This window comes from Dipodomys ordii, unplaced genomic scaffold, assembly GCF_000151885.1.
Source record: "Dipodomys ordii isolate 6190 unplaced genomic scaffold, Dord_2.0 Scaffold80, whole genome shotgun sequence".
In the NCBI taxonomy this organism is placed as follows: domain Eukaryota; kingdom Metazoa; phylum Chordata; class Mammalia; order Rodentia; family Heteromyidae; genus Dipodomys; species Dipodomys ordii.
This window is the reverse complement of record NW_012267296.1, coordinates 5,364,116-5,388,292: the sequence shown is the minus strand read 5'-3', so window position 1 is coordinate 5,388,292 and position 24,177 is coordinate 5,364,116.

Sequence of the window (24,177 nt, the reverse complement as noted above, 5' to 3'; positions counted from 1 at the left end):
ATGAATCTACCTTGATACACTACTTTCAATCAAGTCAGCAATGAACTTCAGATTCACAGTTGTTGTGCATTGTATGGTTCTGGGGACATATCTAGTGACATGTCTGTTATATAATACAGGTTACTATCACTGCCTTCAAAGTTCTCTGTGGTTGGCCTATTGGTCTTTACCCTCCCTAATCCCAATGACTTTATCAGATCCATTTGCCTCTTCCAGAATGGTCATAAAAGTGGAGTCATACAGTTTATAGCCTTTTCATATTGACCTCCTTTCACTTGCAACATGCATTCAAGTTCATCCATGTGTTTATATGACTTCATAGGGCTTATTTCTCTTTAGTCCTGAATAATATTTCTTCATCTGGAGGAACCTTGGTTTATCTGTTCACCTAAAAGACTTTGTGTTAGCATCCAAGTTTTGGGAATTGTAAATAAAGCCACAAGATATATCTGTATACACACAAATTTTTAATGCATTAGGGTGAATACTAAAGAGACTCCTAGAACACATGTTAAGAATAAGGTTGAGTTTTATAAGAAATTACCAGATTCTCCCAGTGTTAAGACTGTGCTGTTACATTTCCACCAGCAATAAATGAAAGTTCTCATCATCACACATTTGCACCAGTGTTGATCTTGTGAGTATTCTGAGTTCAGGCCATTCTGTTAGATGGGAGGGGTGTCTCACAGTTTGGTCTTTTTCTGATGCCACATGAGGTAGATCAACTTTTCCTGTGTTTATTTTACTTCAGTATATCATGTTTAGGAAAGTTATTTCTTAAGGTATTCTGCCCATATTTTAATAAAATTCTCTTCCTGCCAAGTTTGAAGTTGCTCTATTTGCATCTTAAATGTCTGCTCAGGGCCCCTGCATTGAATACTCATAAAAGGAAGTTAGTTCATTGTAGGCTTAATAAGTTACTGGACTCCTCTCTATTCTACTTTGCTTCTTGGATAATGTGCTATGAAAAGCTTTGCTTTTCCACACATTTGCTGTCATGCTGTGCTGCTTTATCGTTGGCTCAAATATAATGGAACCAATCGAGTAAGCATGGACTGAAATAGCCAACTTCTTAGAAGTTATCTCAGGTATTTACTATAACAATGGAAATCTGATTAAGAGTTCTTCACACACACACACATACATACATACATTGGATAATAGTTCTTTCATTTTTAATTTATAAATTAAGTTTATTTATAATGATATTTACATAATACAAATAAAACACATGAAAACTCAAGTTACACAAAGAAACTGATGTATAATAAAAACAGCAATACAGACTGACAGGCAAAAATTTAAAGAAAATTTTAATGAAGAGTTAAATATCAACTAGACAACTCTTCCTTTACATCTTCTAAATTTCACTTTGTCACCCACATTTAATTGGAATTGAGCAATAGCTCTCTTGTTAGGTGCTCCTGTACTGGAAATTCTGGAAACTGGCAAATTATATTTTGCTAGAAACTTTAGTGACCTATTTCCACAGAGTACCTAATGCTGCCTCAATATGAAGTAACACTCAGTGTGCTGTGAAGTGGAGTAACTTTAGTATGTTCTGCCCAATATTTTGTTGGTCTGTGACTTCATGACCATGGGGTTTATGAACATTTGTAACTTTTTATAATTTCCATATTGTGTTTCTCATAGGATGGACAATTTTTTTGCCACAAACTGAATTCTCCAGATGCTCAATGAAATTTCATTAAAAAAAGCCACAAATACATAGTCCTGAAGACACTGAATAATCATTTTACAAAGCAGTTTTCTGAATGGGGATTATTTGGTGATTGTTTATAACAAATATGCTAATGTTTTAGAAATGTCAGAATTTTTGTAATTATTTCTACCTCCATATATATATATATATATACATACATACATACATATATAGCCTCTCACTGCATAATGTGTGTAGATTTTTACATGTGCCTTATTTGACAATGCTAAATTGTGCAGCAGTGTAGGTTATATAGCCCTGCTTTTTTTTTTTTTTTTGCTTTTTTTTTTTAAGCAGATGTTCACCAATGTCAGCAAAACTCAGCCTGAATTTAAAGGTGGCATTCCATCCACTAACTTCCCTCAGGTCCTCTCTGTACTTCTGTTAGAATGAATTTGTTTGGCTAGGCACAAAGTTGTTTTCCAGTGCATACTAACTAAAGAAGTCCTTGCCTTGCTCCATGGATTAATTCCTTCTGTTCATTTTCCAACTTCACTATGGTGCAGTTTTAACCCTGCCTGTCTTTGTGCATGGTTTGATTGATTTCCTTCTCCTGGCTTTTGGTTCTCTTGAAACTGTTGCCCAGTCACTGCTCCAGTTCTCTTCCTCTCTGAAATACTCTTTATTATCATGAAGTAATTTTTTATTTCTTGTGCTAGTCCTGTGGCTTGAACTCAGGGCCTGCGTGCTCTCCCTGTGTTGATGTATTCAAGGCTAGCACTCTATGACTTGGGCGATAGCACCACTTCTGGCTTTCTGGAAGTCAGTTGGAGATGAGAGTCTCATAGCCTTTCCTGTTTAGGCTAGTTTTGAACAGCAACTATCAAATCTCAGCTTCCTGAGCAGCTAGGCTTACAGGCATAAGCCACCAGTGCCTGGCTGGATATGACTTTTGCAAATACTTTGACCCATGATATGGCTGATCTTTTTATTTATTTTTGTACATTTTTATTGTAAAAATATTGTACAGAGGAGTAGCAGTTACATGAGCAAGTTAAGGAGTACATTTCCTATCGAGCATTGTTGCCTCCTCCTTTGTTTTTCCCCTACCATCCCTTCCCTCCCACCTCCACAACTACCCACCTCCCACCCCGCTGAAGTTGTAAAGTTCGTTTTCAACTAAGTGTCTTGTACATCTCATTGTTATAATGGGTCAACCTGTATCCCTATTTAAGCATTTTGTTTTTTCCTTTCCCCTCCCCAAATTAGAGAAGTGTATATACAAGATGCAGGGCACTGGAGTCAAATACAGTGAAAACAGAGTTATATTGTGAGGGAGGAAGATAGAAAGAAACAAAAAAAATCACATAGTACATTATAAATATGTTAGAAACAATAGAAAAATATTTGTGTCCCTATCTTGGGGTTCATTTGGTTTAACATCATCTTATATAGTCATATGTACATAGCTTTTGATCATTTCTGCTTGTCCTAGACATGTAAGAGTTGTTGCAAATAAGGGAAACCATGGGACCTATGTTTCTTTGGGCCTGGCTTACTTCACTTAATTTTTTCCAAGTCTTTCCATTTCCTAACAAGTAGGGCAATGTCATTCATTGTAGTCATATGCAAAAAATGTTTTCATGCCAATGTCCTTAATTAGGGGTCTACTTTTGTTCTTCATGTCAATATCCATTTTTCTTAGTACTATTAATTCCTGAGATCACCCTTTCCATATTATGTAGATTTGCCTCACTTATCAAAAATTTGTTAGATGTGAGTGGAGTTACTTCTATGAAATATCATACTTGATGAGTCAATGTGACTTTTTACTTCAATATCATAATTTTTTAAATTACTGTAACAATATATTTTGAAGTCAGGTTCTGTGAAATTTCTAACTTTGCTGATAGTTTTGGCTATTCAGGGATTATTTCAGTTCTATGAGAATTTGAATATTTATTTTAAATCTCTGTGTAGAATGTCACTGATATTTTGAGGGAATTTACATTAAATCTGTAAGTCATATTGTATAATGTAGACATTTTGACAATATTATAGTTCCAATGGACAAATATGGGACACCGTTCCATTTGTTTGTATCTTATTCAGTTCTTTTCATCAATGGTTTGAAATTTTGATTATACAGCTCTTTCATCCCTTTGTTTAAAATTTTTCTGAGGTAATTTTATGTTTTTTTTTGCCAGTCCTGGGACTAGAACTAAGGAATAGGCACTGTTCCTGAGCTTTTGTGTTTACAGCTTGTGTTCTACCACTGTGAGCCACAGTTTCATTTCCACCTTTTTAGTAGTCAATTTAGTAGTTAATTGAGCTGGATTTGAACCATTATCTCCTGATCTCAGCCTCCTGAGTAGCTAGAATTGCAGACACAAGCCACAGCCTCCAAGCTGTTAGTTTAATTTTTAAACAATTGTTAATGTGATTATTCCCTTGCTTTTCTTTTAAAACATTACCCCTTTAGCTTACTGAAGCACTACTAGTGTTTGTGTGCTGATTTTGTATCTTAAAATTAATTGAATTTATTCATTAGATTAAACCATGTATTGGTGTGGGAATTTTTCATTGAGAGTTATGAAGTGATATTTTACCTTTTGCATTCTGTAATATAGAATGTTCTTGGTATGTGTGTATATACATATTTGTACATATGTATTTTTCATGAGCTTTTTAAGAGATGTGATTAAATGATTGGGAAAAATTATCCATTCAGTTCTTGCTTTCCAATTTAGACAAGATCACAGTTTCACTTAATCTAGGGTTCATTATTTTCTACTATTGGAGAAAGATGTGTCCTAGTGTTTTATCTCATATCCTTTAAATTATAGTATTTTCCTTTCTGGCTTTTGGACCAGGCAATATTTTAATAATACCTGTGTGAACTCTAAGCAGAGATTCACTATTCTTTTAAATTAGTTTTTTCTTTAGGACTAGTTAATCTCTCTCTCTCTCTCTCTCTCTCTCTCTCTCTCTCTCTCTCTCTCTCTCTCCCTCCCTCTCCCCCCCCTCTCTCTCTCACACACACACACCACATGCCAGTATTCAACTGAATCCCTGACAAAGAATATTAGAATACCGCTGGATTTTGGTCATATTGGCTTTGTCTCCTTTTAATACTCTGCTTTATTAACTGTTTTAGCTTATATGAACTCCCAGCTCTATATATTCATTTCAGAAATTCTGTCAGTCTTAACTGTTTTTTTATTTCCGATTTTCTAACGGACCAGAAAATTTTATAGTTTTTAATCTGGCTCATTCTTAATATTATTGTCTGTTTTCAATGTTCTTATGTATAGATTATGTTGGACTCCATCTTTTTTTTTTAATTTTATTTTATTTTATTTGTGAACAAACTGTACAGAGGAGTTACAATTGCATGGGCAGGATAATGCGTACATTTCTTACCAAGCATTGCAGCCTCCTCCTTTGTTTAGTTTACCGTTCACATCCCTTCCCAGCCTCCCCCCCCCCCCCCCCCCCCCGCACTGACGTTGTAAAGCTCGTTTTGGACATGACAACTTGTACGTCTCATTGTTGCATCAGATCCACCTGTATCCTTAAACAACTGGTTTTTCCCCATCTACTCCACAAGTTATACTGACATCAAATATAGTGAAAGCAGGGGTTATACTGTGGGGGAGGGACATACAAAGCAACAAAGAGATCATCTTATAAATGCGTTAGAAACACATGTATGAAAGAAAAAACATTAAAATACATAGCTAAGTGTTCATTTTCCTGACATCACATTATCTGACCTTTTCCGCTTGACTCGTACATATACTAGATATTGCAAATAAGGGAAACCATGGGACCTATGTTTCTTTGGGCCTGGCTTACTTCACTTAATATAATTTTTTTGGACTCCATCTTAATCAGAAGCATCATTTCAATAAATTTCTATTGCTTTGTTAAATTAACAAAGAGCTGTAAATGATAGCTTCCAGCTAAGGACAAGATCATTCTTACTAAAATTATTCCACAGAAAGTTGGTGGAAAAAAATAAAAGAAGATACAAGCAATTGAAACAAAATTGACTAAAATTAATTTTCAGTTCTCCAAACTTTTATTTTGGCCATGGGGAATATCTGACTTGTTTCACAATATGTCATATGCAAACCATTAATCAATTATTGTGAAAAGTTAATAGTAGAGCAGAGATCTTTAAAAGATGATGTTACTTTGCATAGTGTTAATTACCTGACCATATGGATAGTAGAACATCCTTATTATTTCAGATATTCATTGCTGGAAAGATATTAAGGACTGTTTGTTCATAAAGGTAATCTTTAAATAATTCTGTTTTATATTCTGAAATAGTTATACTTCAGACTTCATCAGCCAAGGTATCAGTCATGAAAACTCATATGTAAAGATACCGAAATCTTTAACCATCTCTGAGGCATGCTGTGATTTTTCCTCAACTATGTGAATACAGAACAAACTCAGGCTCTTAACAGAAATAACACTGCCATTCAATTATCAATTTCAATGAAATTTCAATTTCAAATGAAAAGTTTATTTTCTTTATGACTAATTTTTTGTCACATGAAATTTAAAATTTATCCCAACAAATTTGGCATTTTATGCTGCGCAGTATAAGCATGTAAAATGAGTCCATGTTTTAAAACAGCAGGAAAGTTTCCAGTGCAACAATTAACTGGCAACATATGCCACTGCTGCTAGGAGGATTTTTAATCCCATTAAACATTAATGTTGCGTTTTTGCTTCTGTCACAATAAGGCAGCCATCTGTGTTTGAACCTGCTGGGAAACTGGGGATGTGTTTACAGAAACAGAAGAGAGAATGAAAAGTAGGTAGCAGGAAATTCAGGTTTATGGAGCTTTCATCTGAACTCAAAATCTTTTAAAAACATGATTTAAGAAGTTGGATGGCTGTGCAAATACGTTTGATCTTCAATAGCTCAATTGCAGCCACAGCTTTTTAAATTTTCACATAAATAACTTCTATTTACTTATATTAAAGATCTCTTTATCCATCTACCTTGAAAGAGTAAAAGGCATGTAACTCAATGTGGAAACATTTATTACAATTTTATAAAACATTGTTTGCAATTTCTGCTCGCTTTCATATATTTATCTGGAGATAGAGTGGGTTATTCAAGAGCTGCTATAACTCAAATGCCTTGTAACTACATTTTTAGAATCTTCTGCAAAAAACAGTGACCCAAGACACAGGGAGGAAAATCAGGTAGCACATTGATAGTACCATTTGCCTGTCATAAATGATCACTTGTTGCCTAAGTGCTGAAGTAGTGGATTGTTACTGATTTATCTACTCCATTTAATTTTGAGAAAGTCCAAGTACTCTTAAGTACTTTACATATTATATTCATGAATTCGATGCTAAGCCCAATGCAATGAGGCTTTCCTCTGTTTTCATCTAGCAATTTAAACAGACCATGTGTTTTTATTATCCATTTCTATAGGAATAATGTAAGAGATCAATTTCAATATGTAGTATGTACTTATCAGTTCTCTTGATGTCATTTGTTGAAGGTACTGCCCTATTTCTATTGAATGATGTTGATTCATGTTCTGAAAATCATTCAGATGTATATGCTAAGGTTTATATCTTGGTTCTTAAGATTACCCCCATTTGTTTGTATGTCTGCCTTTGTTCTCGTACCATATTTTAATGCTCATTATACTGTTATAGTAAAATTGAACATTTGCTGAAGAAGTATGAGGTCTCCAACTTGATCCTTTTACAGGTTTTGACTATCAGGTTTTTTTAAGATTTAATATGAATTTTAGGATGCATTTTCCTATTTTGGAAAAAAAATGGAGATAATAGATTGAATTTAGTCTGTGGATATCTGGGACTAGTACCAAAGTCTTTGTATTAGATCTTGAAATAAATGAACAAATGTCTATCCACTTCTTGATGCAGTATCTTTTGAACAAAAACATATATGGGCACATATTAATTATAGACAAATATGAGATACCAAGTTTGATAAATATGCTCAATGAGTGGCAATCAAATCAGGAAAATTAATATTTTATGTTCTTAAATGTTTATTACTTTTTATTAAAATTTTTACTATTATTTCTATATTTTTATAATATATAAATTGTTGAGAAATACTTAAATATTATTTTGTAGATTTCAGTAATCAAAGTTTTACTCTTCTTGGTTAAGTTTATTATTAAATACTATTCCTTTTGGTACTGTATAAAGGAATTTATTTCCTTAATTTTATTTTTGCAATTATTTGTTGTTAGTATAAAGAAATTCAATTCATTAAAAAAATTTACTCCAATAACTGCTTAATTCATTATCTCTAACTGTTGGTGTGAAATGTTCAACCTTTTTCTAAATGTAAGTTAATGCTATGTGAAAAAATGTTTTACTTTCTTCCTTTACTAATTTGAATGTCACCTTCTTTTCCTTTGCCTAATTACTCTGGCTAAGAATCCTAAATAGAACAAGCAAAATGTGAACATCATTTTCTTGTTCCTTAGAGGAAATTTATTAATCTTTTAACACGGAATATGATTTTACATGTAAGCTTGAAATAATTCATACTCATCACATTTGCTTTCAAGTAGCCTTCAAAACGAACACCAGTCCAATCCACGCCTTATGTGAGACAGGAGAGATAATAGAACCTCAAGGATCCCAGAAACAAAATAGAAGAATGGAAACATTGTCCCTTCTTTTATTTCCATCCTGAGAGATTGCCAATGGTATATAAAAGTAGATCCTACTATGCTAGATTTAGAAGTACACAAATAGATATACAAAAAGAGGCATTTTCTACTCTTTTTGCTATAATATCTTTCTGGTTTATAATGATTTCATTTCTGTGGTTTCTGTTCACTAGAGTTCTCACAAACACATTCTAGTCGGCACATTGTTGTTAACTGTAAATCTTTATGAAAATGGAGGACTATATTTTCATATCCCATTATATTGCTGGTAATTTCTTCATTCTTATTTTTTAATGTAAGCACATAGAGCTATATATTTCCCTTATAGCACTGCTTGTCTTAATCCCATGAGTTGGTTCCCCTCTTTTATCTCTCTTTTTTGCCATAAAATAATTGAGCAAAGAGGTTCCTTTGTGATATTTCCATATGTGCATGTCAAATAATTGATCAAGTTCCACATCCTCTAGTACTTTTTTATCCTACATTAGTATATCTCTCTAGCTTTACTTGCCTTAGTGATTTGTCCATAGAATTTGGGATTTGCTTAAATCTGAGCTCAAATCTTTATTTTGATGTTTAGTATCTAGGTGACTGAGCCTCAGTTCTATTAGCTATGAAACAGGATTAATAGTGTCTCCAATCATATAAGATATTTTGTGCATACGAAGTAGAATAATGCATTTGCACAATTTGTTTTTATATATAAGATATTGGGCATTATTTATTTTATTTTTTGTATTTAGTTTTTACTGTAAAAATACTGAGCAGAGGGGATACAGTTACCTATTGAGCATTGTTACCTCTTCCTTTGTTTTATTAATTAATATTATAGCTTAAAATCTTTCTATTTTTAAGCTTGGCAGGCTAGGCTTTCTCAAACTAGACCTAACTATCTTCTTTATTGTTATCCCGTTCACTCATTATTCTCTTTTAAAATCTTACCCAGAGGTTCATATTAAGCTCAAGTTCCTTTATAAGGTCTTAAATGACTACTTGGTTATTCATTAATTTAACCTTTTTCTGAACTTCTGTAGAATTTTCATATCATATATTGTCTGGTATTTAGTATTGCATTTCAACATTGCTAAATATATATCCTGTTTCATAAATTTAAATTATACATATTAGCAGAAAATTTATCATTTGGAATTTGTTTTATTTTATTGTCAAGGTGATGTACAGAGGGGTTATAGTTACATAAGTAAGATAGTGAATATATTTCTAGTTGAACTTGTTGCCTTGTCTCCTACCATATCCCCCCAGTTGTACAAATCATTTCCTTCATATTGTCTTGTGAGTATCACTGTTGCATTGGTTCCCCCTTTGTCCTTTGTCTCACTATTTTGTTACTCTCATTTCCTTTTTTTGGAAATTTTTAATGTATACTTTTTTATTGTAAAGATACTGTACAGAGAAGGGTTAAAGTTACATGAGTAAGGTAATGAGTATGTTTCCTATCAAGCATTGTTACCCATTTTTGATGAAAGAATTATAGTATTATAAACCCGAAAGTATTTCAATAAGCATAGAAATAATGAATTTGTAAAATTATGAAAAAGAAGCCTATAATTTTAGAAAAATTAGCTTGAAATTGCATTTACATAATATCCTTTAGTCAAAAGCTCTTTAAACCAAGATCCATATGGGAGCTAGGGAAATCATCAGTTCTTTCAATAAATGTTGTTATGAAGAAAATCTGTTATCTATTTTTGTTTTCTTCTCCTGTCTTTGAGGTCTGACTTCATAATGTGTGAAATAAGCCATCGTACTACTTATTTAAATCTCTACAACCAATTTTACCTGGTATTTTAGGTAAACAGCTGGGGGCATGACTTGTTTAATTAAGATTGAACTTCATTAAGTTTTCAAACTCAGTCCCTCCATCTTCTCTCTCTCTCTCTCTTCTCTCTCTCTCTTTCTCTCTCTCTCTGCCTCTCTCTGTCTCTCTCCCTTTTACTGATATGAGTTTGAATTTGTGTTATTGGATTGTCAGTAAAGGACAATTTAAATTATTTCATAATGGAACACATGAAAATTTACAAATGTATTATTTCAACTGCATCTTAACCTTAAAAGTGAAGAAAATATAGCGTATAAAATTATGTAGCTCATTGGCCCACAATTTGCTCTGGACATAAAATGAATGTCAAATGACAAAAATGCATGTCAACTCTTAATTCTTATTACATAGTTTTTAATTCCAAATTATGAGAAAATTTTAAAATATTTTTAAATGGACCGTTTAGCCCTAGATTCATTCATTTTCAGCCTTACTTTATTTCTTTTTTGACAGTACAAATAATTTTCTTTTCTTTATTTAAGGTCCAAGGCCAGGACTCAACTCAGTACCCTGACACTTTTACTCATTGGCTACCATTCTACTGAGACCAAGCTTCAACCCCAATCATACTACTAATTTTCCAATATTAATAATCACTATACACAAAAGTGTGTTATTTTTCTGGTATAGAAAACAACTTAATGATATTAAAATATAAATAAAATTCTACAATGTTTTAATTTTTCAAGTTGTTGTTCCTGTTTTATCCAATTTATTTCTGGTCCCACACTCTAGAATAAAAGACTGCCTCAAACTCAATTTTTTTTTGTGCCTGTCCTGGTGCTTGTACTTGAGGTCTGGGTGCTATTGAAGTTTTGTGCTCTATCTCTTGAGCCATAGGTCCACTTCTGGAGTTTTTTGTGCTTAATTGGTGGTAAGAGTCTCCTAAAAGCCAATATAGGCTGGCTTTGAACCACGATCCTCAGATCTCAGCCTCTGCAGTAGCCAGAATTACAGGCTTGAGTAACCAGCACCTGCCTATCTCAATTTTCAATGTGCTGATGGAAGTGTAAATCAGAGTTTTTTTTTACCTTGAATAAAAGAAAAGATGAGAATAACATCCAAATAAAGCAATATCAAAATAACTTAAGTGATTTACTAGGATGACATATTGCAAAATTTTGTTGACTAAAGAGTTATTTTATTGAAAATACTGAAATGAACTATTGAAATTAATTAGCTATTGAAATGGATTGTTTATAAAAATATCTAAATATTTTGATATTTAAAGAGTGCATTTTGCATTGATAGAAAAAATTCCTATGATCTTTGATATAGTAATAAAACCATAGAAAGTGAACAAATAACAAAGATTATATTCTGTATTGGAAAGATGATACTTGTTTCCTATTTTGCATAGGATACAGACATATTACTGAGTTAATTTCATTTTTATTTTCTCTCTTACTTTTTCATTCAATACTCTGCATATGCTATAGAGTACAGTTGTGAATATTGGAGAGTAGGTTCTGTATATCAAAAGGGTTAGTAGGTTCTCTATGTCAAAAGGGTTAGTGTGAGGTTAACCAATGAATAATGACCAGAATTTGATTCTAACTTTATTTGCAGCTTACTCTGACATTGCTCAAATAAATAGTATCATTGCATAAACCACAAATTAGTGAGAAATTTGCCATGCAGTTGGGGAAAATTGTCAGATCTCCCATTCATACTACATATGAAAAACAAGTTTTTGTTGTTTGATTTTTGTTCGTGGTACTGCTTGAACTCAGGGCCTGGGTGCTGTCCTTGAGCTTTCCTGCTCACAGCTAGAGTTCTATCACTTTGAGCTACACACTATATCAGGTTTTCAGGCAGTTAATTGGAAATAAGAGTCTCACAGACTTTTCTCCCCAGGCTCCTTCAAACCTCACTTTCCCAAGTAGCTAGATTACAGGAATAAATCACCAGTGTCCAGATTCTTATGGTGTTTTTGATCTGCATACCTGATAATTAATGATATTGATCATCTTGGTAATTTACATGTTTCATCTGGAAAAATATTTAGTCAGGTACTTTTTCATTTTTAAAATTATGTTGTTTGCTTTTGCTATTGAGATGTATAATGCATATATAAGTAAGTATATATATATATTCTTTCAATCAAATTTATATAATTGTACATAAACACACAGAATTGTATTTGTGAAATAACATGATGTTTTCATATTTATACATTTTATATAATGATTAAGCCTGATTAATTCTATCTAACACCTCACATATTAATATTTTTATTATAAAATTAGACTACTTCCTTCTGGTTCTTTCAAATGTATATAATATTGTTGCTTTATATACTCATCTTAATGTGCAGCACATCAAATTACTTATTCTACTCAAAATATAACTTATGATTCACTGATGAATCTTTTCCTATCCCTCCCACACCTTGATTCTCTCAAGATTCTTGTAGTTGCTCAACTTCTATGAACTCAAATTCCATCTATGGATGGGATCATGTGGTTTTCTCTTTTTGTATCTTTTTTTCCTTTATACAATTATCTACCACTTCTATCCACACTGTTGCAAGTGAAAACATTTCATTCTCATAGTACTGAATATTATTCTAATATGTACATGTGCCATGTTTTCTATAGCCATGCATTAGTCAGTGAACAATTGGTATATTTCTATTTCTTACCAATTGTGAATTGTGCTGCAACAAATACAAAAGTACAAACATCTTTGTGACCTGCTGATTTCATTTCTTTGGGATGTATACCAATGTTACTGAGTGAGATGACTATATAATGTAACAGCTCTTTTGTATATTTTGAGAAATACACCTACTTCATTCCATAATGGCTGTACTAATTTACATTCCTACTAATATTGTACAAAATTTTCCTGTTTTTTGAAATCCCTTGCTATCAGAACACATGTTAGTTCTATTGTATATATTAGGCAATAGATATGAAAACTGAAATGTCTATTGGTAGATGAATGCATAGTGAACATGTGGAATATTTCCATGCCTGAAATTGGATATTAATTATAAATGATACTTTAAGTAATATATCATTTTTATAAAGGAAAGATGATCTATTATTTGAAACAACACAGATCAACCAGGAAATATGTGAATTAATCCAGGCGGATTATTTAGAAAGATAATACACATCTCATTCATGTATGGAATCTAAAACAAAACTCAAAAGTGACCCAGAAGGGTAGTAGTGACCAGGGGCCTCAAGTGAGGGAAGTGTAACCTAAGAAATCTAAGAAACCTAAGACGACAATGGTAACTATTGTACTTAGAACTTACTAAAAGAGTAGATTTTGAATGTTCTCATTACAAAAACAAAATAATATGAGGTTATTGATAGAGTACTTAAACTGATTGTGGTGACTTTCTTTTTTGTGGGGGGTCTGGTCGTGTGGCCTGAACTCTGGGCCTGGGTGCTGTGCCTCAGCTCTTCAGCTCAAGGCTAGCACTCTACCACTTGAGCCACAGCACCACTTCCGGCTTTTTTTCTTTTTGCCTATGTGGTGCTGGGAATCGAACCCAGGGCCTCATGCATGCAAGGTAAGCACTCTACTACTGAGCCACCTTCCCAGCACTGTGGTGACTTTCAAAGTGCAAACACTTATCAAAACATCAGATTATACAACTTAAATATTTACAGTTTGTATTTGTCAATTGCACCTAAAAATCACAAAAATAAATACAAATATGATGCATACTTTCATGGAGAACCTTCTAAAGCAGTGTCATTACTCTTTCTTGTACAATTTTCTTGATTTGCATTCCCAATAAACAGAAATCTGAAGATAAGATTCACAAAGCAAGTAGATTGTTTGGAAATTATTTCCAGGACAATTTTGGAAGACAAGGAGAGGACAGTATCAGGAAATTTATTATTGTGAATAATTTGAGTTTACTCTTTCAGGAGAATTTTGAGAACCAGTGTAGAACATGCACCTCAATTGGAAATGAGATGAAGATGCTGGTAGTTGGAACTCAAGATAGAATACATTGAATTGTATAAATGGACATTTGGGATGGGAAGTGATAGCTTGTTTTTCAATCTCTACAGAATGTTGCTCTCTAATTCTGTCTCTTACTGTCTCTCTTTCTCTTCATACACACAAAATATCACTAACCATTTTTTCTTTAGCATGTCACCACTATATATTTTACTTTATCTTAGTTATTGCTTAAATCTCCTCTCTAGAGTATCAATTGTGTTAGAGAAAAGCTATTGCCTCATTGCTGTTTTCTCCATATTTAGAAAACTGCCTGGTATTCACTAAACTCTCCATAGATAGTAGTTTAATGAATTACAAATAAATTGCTATAACTTTAAGTTTTGACTGAAACTGTACAGACTGAATGAAACATCTCAAAGTCTGTTAGAAAAAAATCAAAAACAGATGTGTTTTGTTGATGCCTCAAACACCATAATTCCATCGGTTTCTCATACAATAAAATTGAGAACACTACCCTTTTGTACTTTACAGAAAAACGCCTGTCCAAATCTAGAAAGCCTTCAGTGGTAGCCACATATATTTAAAAAAAATCTAGAGTATTAATAAATGTTTTTTATGAATTCAATGAGCATTAATGTTAGTTTAGCATATTGGTTAAATGCTTTGACTCTAAATAATGTAATAATCCACATCTATTTCAATATTAAGTGAAATGGATTTGGGGCTAAGAATTACTATTGTTTCCTTATAATAATAGTGATCAATAATCTAATTCATTATGTAATTTTAAACAAAAATTATATAATATCATGTGGTAAAAAGGATCAGCTTCGGATTCAGAGAAGAGATATCACTCAATGGATGTCAAAATTCTGGTATTCTAGTTGATATTATTAGCTGTAGCCTCCATTAAAAAACAATGTTCAACAAGAAATGTACTCACGACTTTACATATGGAAATGTAATCCCTCTGTGCATCACCTTGACAATAAAATTAAGTTTAAAAAGACAAAATACACAAAATGTACATGTTTATATTCTATTTAACACAGTATTTACATATACAAAGGAATGGAATGCTTAGTTACTGTTTGGAAGATAACTATAGTTATTTCTTTAATATGCAGTCTTTTTTTTCTTTAGTTAATTTCCCTAATAATTAGCTCTATAACTTTATCTATTTGAAGTAAGGGTCATCAGCAAACTTTTTCCTCCTCAAGCCAGAAAATAACTACTCAAACTCTGCTGTTGGAGAGTGAAGGTAGCTATAGACAGGTGACTTGGCACTAGCTGCTTACAAGCTTTTTAGTTAGTTAGTTAGTCGTGAGGTTTGAACTCTGGGCCTGGGCCCTGTCCCTCAGCTCTTCAGCTCAAGGCGAGCACTCTACTGCTTGAGCCACAGTTCCACTTTTGGTTTTCTGGTGGTTAATTGAAAATAAAGAGTCTCACAGACTTTCCTGCCCTGGCTGGCTTTGAACTGTGATCTTCGGATCTCAGCTTCCTGAGTAACTAAGATTACAGGTATGAGCCACCAGTGCCCAGATACAATCCTTATTTTAATAAACTCTAGCATAGATCATATGTGTCATTATGTTTAAAACTAATATAAAACTATGTCATTTTATTCACAAGCATGGCTTTATAAGAAACCAACAGGAATATAAAGGGCTTTAGAGGATTTTTTTAAAACAAAGTTTACTTCTTTAGAATTTTACCAATTAAATAGGAAAGTAAAAGTATGATAAACAAGCACAAGTTCATTGCATGCTTTAATCGTGTCTTATGTTACTAATCATTTTAATAAATGCATCTAAAAACACAATAACCAAATGTGAAAACACATTATATTCAGAATAGTAAACAAGAAATGCATGAGGTAAAGAATAAGTGGTACCATAATAGATGATGTTTCATATAGAAAACTATAATACAATGAGAGGCAAAGTTAGCATCTGCGATTTCTTTTATGGTGTTGGGAATCAAACGCAGGGTCTTTTGCTTGATAAGCAAGTTCTGAGTCATAGAACTATACCTACAGCCATGGATAATTTCTTAATGGTCTATATTCACTAAAACCAATGCATTCTCCTCTGGAATATGGATTTTTTTTCTCTTCAAAACACAAAGTCATCCAACTGTGAAATTTATGTACAGAAGTTATAATTATGAAAGAATTGGTATATATGGGACTACAGAATTAAAAAGTATGGAGCAATGAACTGGGCTCATATAAATATTTTGAATTATAAAAGAATGCATATGCTCAGAAGTACACATCTTCATACTAAGACTTGGAAGGTTGACTTCAGAATCATTGTTTTAAAGAGAGTGTTCTGTGTTAGTAGGCCAATTACCTAGGGAAAACATTATTTTATTATCAATCACTTATCCTTCAGTATCATTAGGGTACTAATTCCTTACTAATTAACAATTAGCTAAGAAAAGCACAAAGGTAATGAAAGGAATGAAGTAAATGTGGTCAGCATTCAGAAAATGCACTACTATGCCCTTTTTCTTTTTCATTCCTAGTGGTAGAGCTTCTTAGATCTCTTTAGACATAAATCTATCATTTATTTCTATCCTTAAATTTCAGAGGATAGATAGCATCATCTCTTTGGAAAATTATTAAAGGAGAATTGCCTGGGTCCTACTTCAGATAGAGAATTTCCAGGAATAGGTTTTAGGAAACTCTGTTTTTTGTTTGCTTGATTGCTTCTTATTTTAATTTTAATTTTCTTTTTAAAAATTATATTTAAGTAGTTGGACAAAGGAGGTGCCATATAACAAAGCAGTTTATGAATGTAATGCATCTTGCTCAGTGTCCCATACCTTTACATTCTTACTTCCCTTCAACCCACCCCTTACCTTTAGAAACTTTTCGTAACTTGGTGATATATATATATATATACATATATATATATGCATATATATATATATATATAGAGAGAGAGAGAGAGAGAGAGAGACTACATACTCCCTCCTTTCTCTTCATTCATTTACCATTCTCCCCTTTATCTACCTCCTCTTGAATGTACCTATTTCCTTGTGTTGATTTTGTTGCGCTTTGACCTAGCTTTTCTAAAAGATTATACTATTTGAATTCTCCATAGAGATTATTATACTTCAGTTAAATAAGTGATTCTGATATTCAGCAAGAGTCAAGGATTAGTGTTGTAAGAATTCCTCTGGCTGCATATTCCAACTTGAGGAAGGTGAATTTCCATATCTCATAGATATGACAATTCACTCAGGGAAGGCAAAAAAGGTATAAACTGATTTATATAGATGATTAATTTTCAAGAGTAATTGGCATTGTCAACACTCCAATCTAAAAAGAGTAATCCATGTTCTTCAGATTATGTCTCCAGTCAGGAGTAATTACTTAATTTTCAGGGGGACTCAATATTTTGAAAAAAGATGTACATGATTATGTTTAGAGAATGGAAATGTCTATAATTTTTGGAACTATACCAAAGGATTAAATGTATTGGATGAGTCTTGTTTATTTGGTACAGATGTATCTGGAGAGTTAAACTACTTCTTTCAAAGCACAATGGCGATAGTATTATTATGAAAACTACATTAGCACTATTTAATAAGCACATTGGTAGATGCTTTGTTCAGGTATTTGCTAATTTAATCTTCATCTCAAGTATATGAAGATAGCATAACTGTTATTAGTGTGATTTTATGTAAAAAAAACTGCATATAGAAAGGTTACATAATTTGATTACAAATACATTGCAGTGAAGTAGTAGTGCAAGGACTTGAAATGAGGTAGTTCCAGAGCAAAGTTAGCACTTACTCTATTATGTGGGAAACAAGGATGAATGGTCATAGGAAATTGGCCTTCTATTACTTAAAGAAATTCAGGTCAGGTGTTGGTGGCTCACACCTGTAATCCTAGCTACTCAGGAGGCTGATATCTGAGGATCACAGTTCAAAGCCAGGCCAGGCACGAAAGTCTGTGAGACTTATCTCCAGTAAACCACCAGAAAACAGGAAGTGGTGCTGAAGAGCTGAGGGACAGTGCCCAGACCCAGAGTTCAAGCCCCATGACCAAAAAAAAGAAAAGAAAAGAAAAGAAAAGTCAGTGTAAGGTGGGCAATAATAAATTGCATACATTATGTAGTTAGAGAACATTTAATTTAATGAGTCAGTAATGAAGATCCAATAAAATTTTTTTCTTAACTATCAGGAAATGCTTTAGTTCACTAGAGTCCTATCTACAATTCAAGCATTCATACTACCTTGTGCAGATTGCTTTCTGAAGCCAAATCCTTATCATTGTAATATAAAAAAGACTTATATTTAATCTACTTTTGTGTCTGTTATTTTTACCACATACATATTCCATTTTAATGAAGAGGATTCATTTTGCTGTTATTTGTTGTAAAAAAATTATATGGTAAATAGTAAGAGCTTTTGTTGGAAATAAGTATTTCATGCACAATTGCTTTCCTTGAAACAATGCTGATTTGAGTTTTTTTTATTAAGCCATTAATTAACATCTATTGTTTGGTCACAGGTGCGTATCTTTATCTCAAGGATCCTTTCCCTGTCAAGGAATGGTGCCAAGAATGTTAAAATGAAAAACAATCCCATCCCCCTCCTCACTTGTCCTAATTATTTATCAATCCGAAACAGGAAATCTAGCAACACTAGACCTATTATTTTAGAAAACAAAGCTACTGAGAACTTTAGCATGGTTTCCTGAATACTGCATACCATTATACTTCCTCTCCCAGCACACACATAGACTACTAATACTAATTTATTTTTGTTTTCATTTGTCCTTTGATATATTGTTTATAGAGCTTCCCTCTTAACCCCATAGAGGAAAATATCTGTGCCATGTATTCGTGCATTGGCATTTTAAATGTCTCAAGATCTAAACTGTTGGTAAACAGAAAATGAGTCCAGTAGTCTCTTTTATTTTGTGCAGAAGATCGTATTATTAGAATCTGGAATAGAGAGGGAAATTAAGCTTACTTAACTTTCAGTGTTCCCATTCTTAAGAACAAAACAAAGCGAAACTGAAGGTGGGCAGATTGACCAAGCAGTCAAGTGCACCAAGCCTTCAGGCTTAGAAACATTTATGGACAGGGTATAAAGACTATGATAATTATTATAGAAAGGATTTGTGCATGCTTGTATAGTTTTCTATGAAATTGATGGGTAAATCCAAGAACCAGGAATGGGCAATCATTTACCTAATAAGATTTACCTAATAAGAGCCAAGATGGAGATTTGGGGAGAGGTGAATGCATGAAAGTCTAAATTTAATGAGATGTGAATAAATATCTGGCTAACCTCAAAAATTGGAAAACCTCTCTTGGGGAAATTACTAGAAAACTTTGACTGTTGAATAAAGAAGCCTCAATTCTAGACATTAGTTACTTTAGAACAAGGGTAGAGCAGGATAGTTGGCAAAATATACTCTGATGCAGTTTTCATCTTTTCCTTGGTTCCTTTTCCATCTGGTTAAACTTCTATCTTCCCACCCCATATCATGCTACCACTCCTGTCTTGGTTTTCTATTTTTATATAAATTCAAATAATGTATTTTTATTATAACTCATTTGTGAAGGCAAAGATAAAAATTGAGGAGGGACATTAATATACTGCTTTAGAAATAGTTCAGGGAGGAGGAGGCAACAATGCTTGATAAGAAATGTAGTCATTATCTTGCCCATGTAATTGTAACATCTCTGTACAGTATTTTCACAATAAAAAAAGAGAAATAGTTCAGGGAAGAGAGAGGAAATTTGCTCCATTCAACAGGAAAGATCACCGTAGTAGTGAAAACTTCTAATCCTTTCCATTTTTCTCTATGATAAGGGAAACAAGTACAGTATTGAAAGGGGCCATGCATTGATTGATATTGCCTAGAAAAAAATCTCTCCTCCCGCTGCGCTCTCTCTCTCTCTCTCTCTCTCTCTCTCTCTCTCTCTGTGTGGGCAAGTCATGATACTCTGCCTGAAATTCTCTTGTCCTCTTAAATCTCTGGTGACTAGATTTGTCAGGTGAGTGATGATATTTTATGTAAATGCTCTACATTCTCCATAGGAAGTGGTGAGTGTCCTTATTTGGCGTCAAGCTTAAGTATAAAGGTTTCCACTAGCAGTTTTTTTTGAAAGCAATAAAAATGATATGCTGATCCTCATATGGCTCTGTCATTTCTTCATTGGCTAGGACTGTAAAATGCTTGTATAGGCAATTTGGAAATTGCTTCAAAACTCAAACTTGCAACAATACTGTGTTGGTATGTTCTGTGTTACAACAAATCAATATAAAAAATCTGGAGATGACTTTTAAAGAAAATTATTTGATGTCTCACAGTTCTGGAAGCTGTTAAGTCCAAGGATAAAAATCTTTTGTTTCTTTATGACATAATATGAAAAATAAATAACTGCTAAAAGATGAAAATATTCCAGATTAAACATTTCTTTCTTCTTTTATTATCTTTACGTAGTGTAAAAAAGCAAATCAAATATGTATTTCTTTTATTATTAAGACACTAACTAGATCATCTTGACCCATTCTTATAGTTTAATCTAACTCTAATCACCTCCTACTATATGATTTTCACTGGGACAAATTCTAATCACTGCAGGTCTCAAGAATATTTAAACTATAAGACTTAGAAACTACTTGCAGTCATGAGTGATAAGCTGTTTTATTCTATGATTGATTAGTTATATGGTATTGATTATTCCCTAGTAAGAACTGTTTTTAAAATTCTAGTTGTTGAGCAACAGTGGCTCACACCTGTAATCCTAACTGCTCAGATGGATGAGATCTAAGGATCAGAGTTTGAAGGCAGCCAGGATAGGAAAGTCCATAAGACTCTTATCTCCAAGTAACCAACACAAAACTGGAATATCTTTGAATAGCAATCTGGAGATCTCAGCCTGCTATGTAGCAAGAATTAAAGGCTTATGGCCCTGACCCAACCCATTCCTCCTCCTCCTCTATCTCTCTCTCTCTCTCTCTCTCACACACACACACACATTTATTATTTTTTGTAAAAGTGATATTACAGTTACATAAATCACGTAATTTGTACATTTCTTTTTGAACAGTCACCTCCTCCTTCGGCTTTTCCCAGTTTTTCCCTCCCAGCCCCGCTCCCTACAAGCTGTATAGTTCATTTTCAACGTAGGGTCTGAGTATCACTGCTGCATTTGTTCACTGTTTCTCCCACCATTTCTGTGCTCCTCTTTACCCTCCCCAAACACATAAACATACATACAAGACAAACGATATAGAAATCAAGAGCAGTGACAAAGGAAAGAAAGAATACAAAAAGGAAAATAACATAAAACCTCATTTCCATTTCTTGGAGTTCATTTTGATAAATATTTTATATGATCATATGCACATAACTATTGAGCCATTGTGATCCTCAGAATCACAACAAAACAAGGAAACACTGGATAAATGAGATCGCCTCAACTCTTTCTTTACAAATATCTCTCAATAAAATACAGCGCTTATTAGTGAAGGATACAAGAAAACATTGAGATAGCATATGCATAATGTTTAAAAATAGGTAAAAGATGAATACTCTATCGTAGCATAATTGTCTTTCCAAAATGGAGCCAAAATTAATCCATTCCAAGAAAAAATAAAACTGAACAAACCTATCAATAAACCAACTCCAGAAGAAATAGTAAAGAACTACATAATGAAGTGAAAGAACACTGAAAGATTAAGAACATAATAAATATAAATTGTATTATAGGCATGTGCTACCATGACTGGTTTTAAGATCTTTTCTTCAAATAGATCATCTTCATCTAGCTAGTTTCCTGTTCCTACTTTTATTTTTCTTTTGACTGTTAGTAACTGTGTTTCATCACCATAGTGAATTTTTTATTCCAATTATACATTGGGACTCCAAATTTTCTGTGTCTCTTAAAAAACACAAAATAACTACATTTAAAATAAATATAGAAGACATGTGGGATTGCATGCAGGAACGAGCTGCAGCAGGAAGGTTGAAAAGAGTAGATGAGGGGAGATGAATAGGATTGTAGTATTTTATATGCATGTATGAAAATAGAATAATGAAACCCATTAAATTATTTTAAAGAGAGGGCAGTGGGGTTAAGAAAGAGTAATAGAGAGGGTGACTAGGATCAAAGTACATTATATTCATGTGGAAATACCACAATAAAACCCCTTTGTACAATTAGTTTAGGCTAATAAAACGAGGGAAAAGGGAAAAAGGATGAAATAAAACAGAACAATGACAACAGTAAGGCTAATTATGTAGTCGTGAAAGACAATATTTCTTTACTTATTTCTTCAAGAAAATAGAAATCTTGAAAAATAGAAAAAAAGTACACCTGAGACATCTGTAGAAAAATCTATCAAAATCATATAAATATATTTTAAACTAATATAAAATATGTTCAGAGTAAATCCTTTGTATGGACATATAGAAAGTATGAATAAATTAAATGAGTTGGAATGTATACTTTTTCTAATCATTTAAGAGAAATTACAAATCAGAGTAGAAAACATGGAAATATACAAATATGTGTATATTAAGCAATACCTTTATAGCCACATATTCTAAAGAAACTGTCACAAAGGAAATTAGAAAATAAATGTAGATTATGATAATAAAAATATAGCAAACCATACCAGTAGAATGTAGATAAATCCAGGGATAGTAGGAAACTTATAAAATCATATAGCTGTATTAAAAAAGAAATATCCAAAATAATATCCTATATTTCCATCTTAAGAGATTATGAAAAGAAGACCTAACCACATCTAAAGGAAGTAGGAGGAAAAAAATTAAAGCAAAATATGATCAAAGTACATTATGTACATATATGAGCTATTGTAATCAAACCCATTATTTTGTACATTTAAAAATATACTAGTAAAGCAGAGTGCAGGCAGTTCATGCCTGTAATTCTAGCTATTCAAGAGACTGAGATCTTAGGACTGTGGGTTGAAGCCAGCCCAAGTAGGAAAGTTCATGAGACTCTTCAATTAATTGACAAACAGTTGGAAGTTGAGCTGTGGCTAGAGTGGTAGAGCTCTATCGTTGAGCAAAAGCTTCAGGGACAGAGCACAGGCTCGGTGTTAAAGCTTCAAGACTGGTATAAAAATACGCTAATTTTTAAAATATTTAATAAGCTCAAATAATTATGGCAATTAGAAAAGTAGTAAAGAAAAACCAACAAATATAAAGGTTGGTTTTATTTTAAAAAATCAGCAAAACTAACAAAACAGTAGCCAAAATGACCAAGAAGTACAAATTATTAAAATCTAGAACAGATATTAGATTATTATCACCTTGTAGAAAGAAATAATTATAAGACAATACTTGTGCTATATGTAATGCACACATTAATACAGACAGGACTAAAATTGATTTTACAAAAAAGAGAAAATCTCAGAGTATTAGTGAATAAAAGGTACTTTACCAAAGAAGATACTGATAGGAAACAAACATAAAATGATTTGCAACATCAATAATCACTATGGAGATACTACTGTGCAAATGGAAGAATGGCTAAAATTAAAAATGCTTCAAAATTTAGAATAAACAAAACTGTCATATACTACTGCTAGGGTTTTAAAATAGTATGACCACTTTAGAATAGCTGACAATGTTTTTAAAACATTAAAACATTTAAACAGAATCGTCTAGATGCTGTTTCACACAGTAAAGTGGGTTTATTATATTATTCATTAATCATTAAGAGTTGATACAGGTTAAGGTTATAATTTATTAAGCAGTTAATATCAACATAACATCAATTGTTTCATATAAACTAAATTACTAGTATTATACATAATAGATATCATCATCCTAATTTTCTTTTTTTATTTATTTTTTATTGTGAAAATACTGTACAGAGGGGTTACAATTACATAGGCAAGATAATGAGTACATTTCTTTTTTTAATTTAATTTAATTTTTTTGTGTACATACTGTACAGAGGGGTTACAATTGCATGGGCAGGATAATGCGTACATTTCTTACCAAGCATTGCAGCCTCCTCCTTTGTTTACCCTTC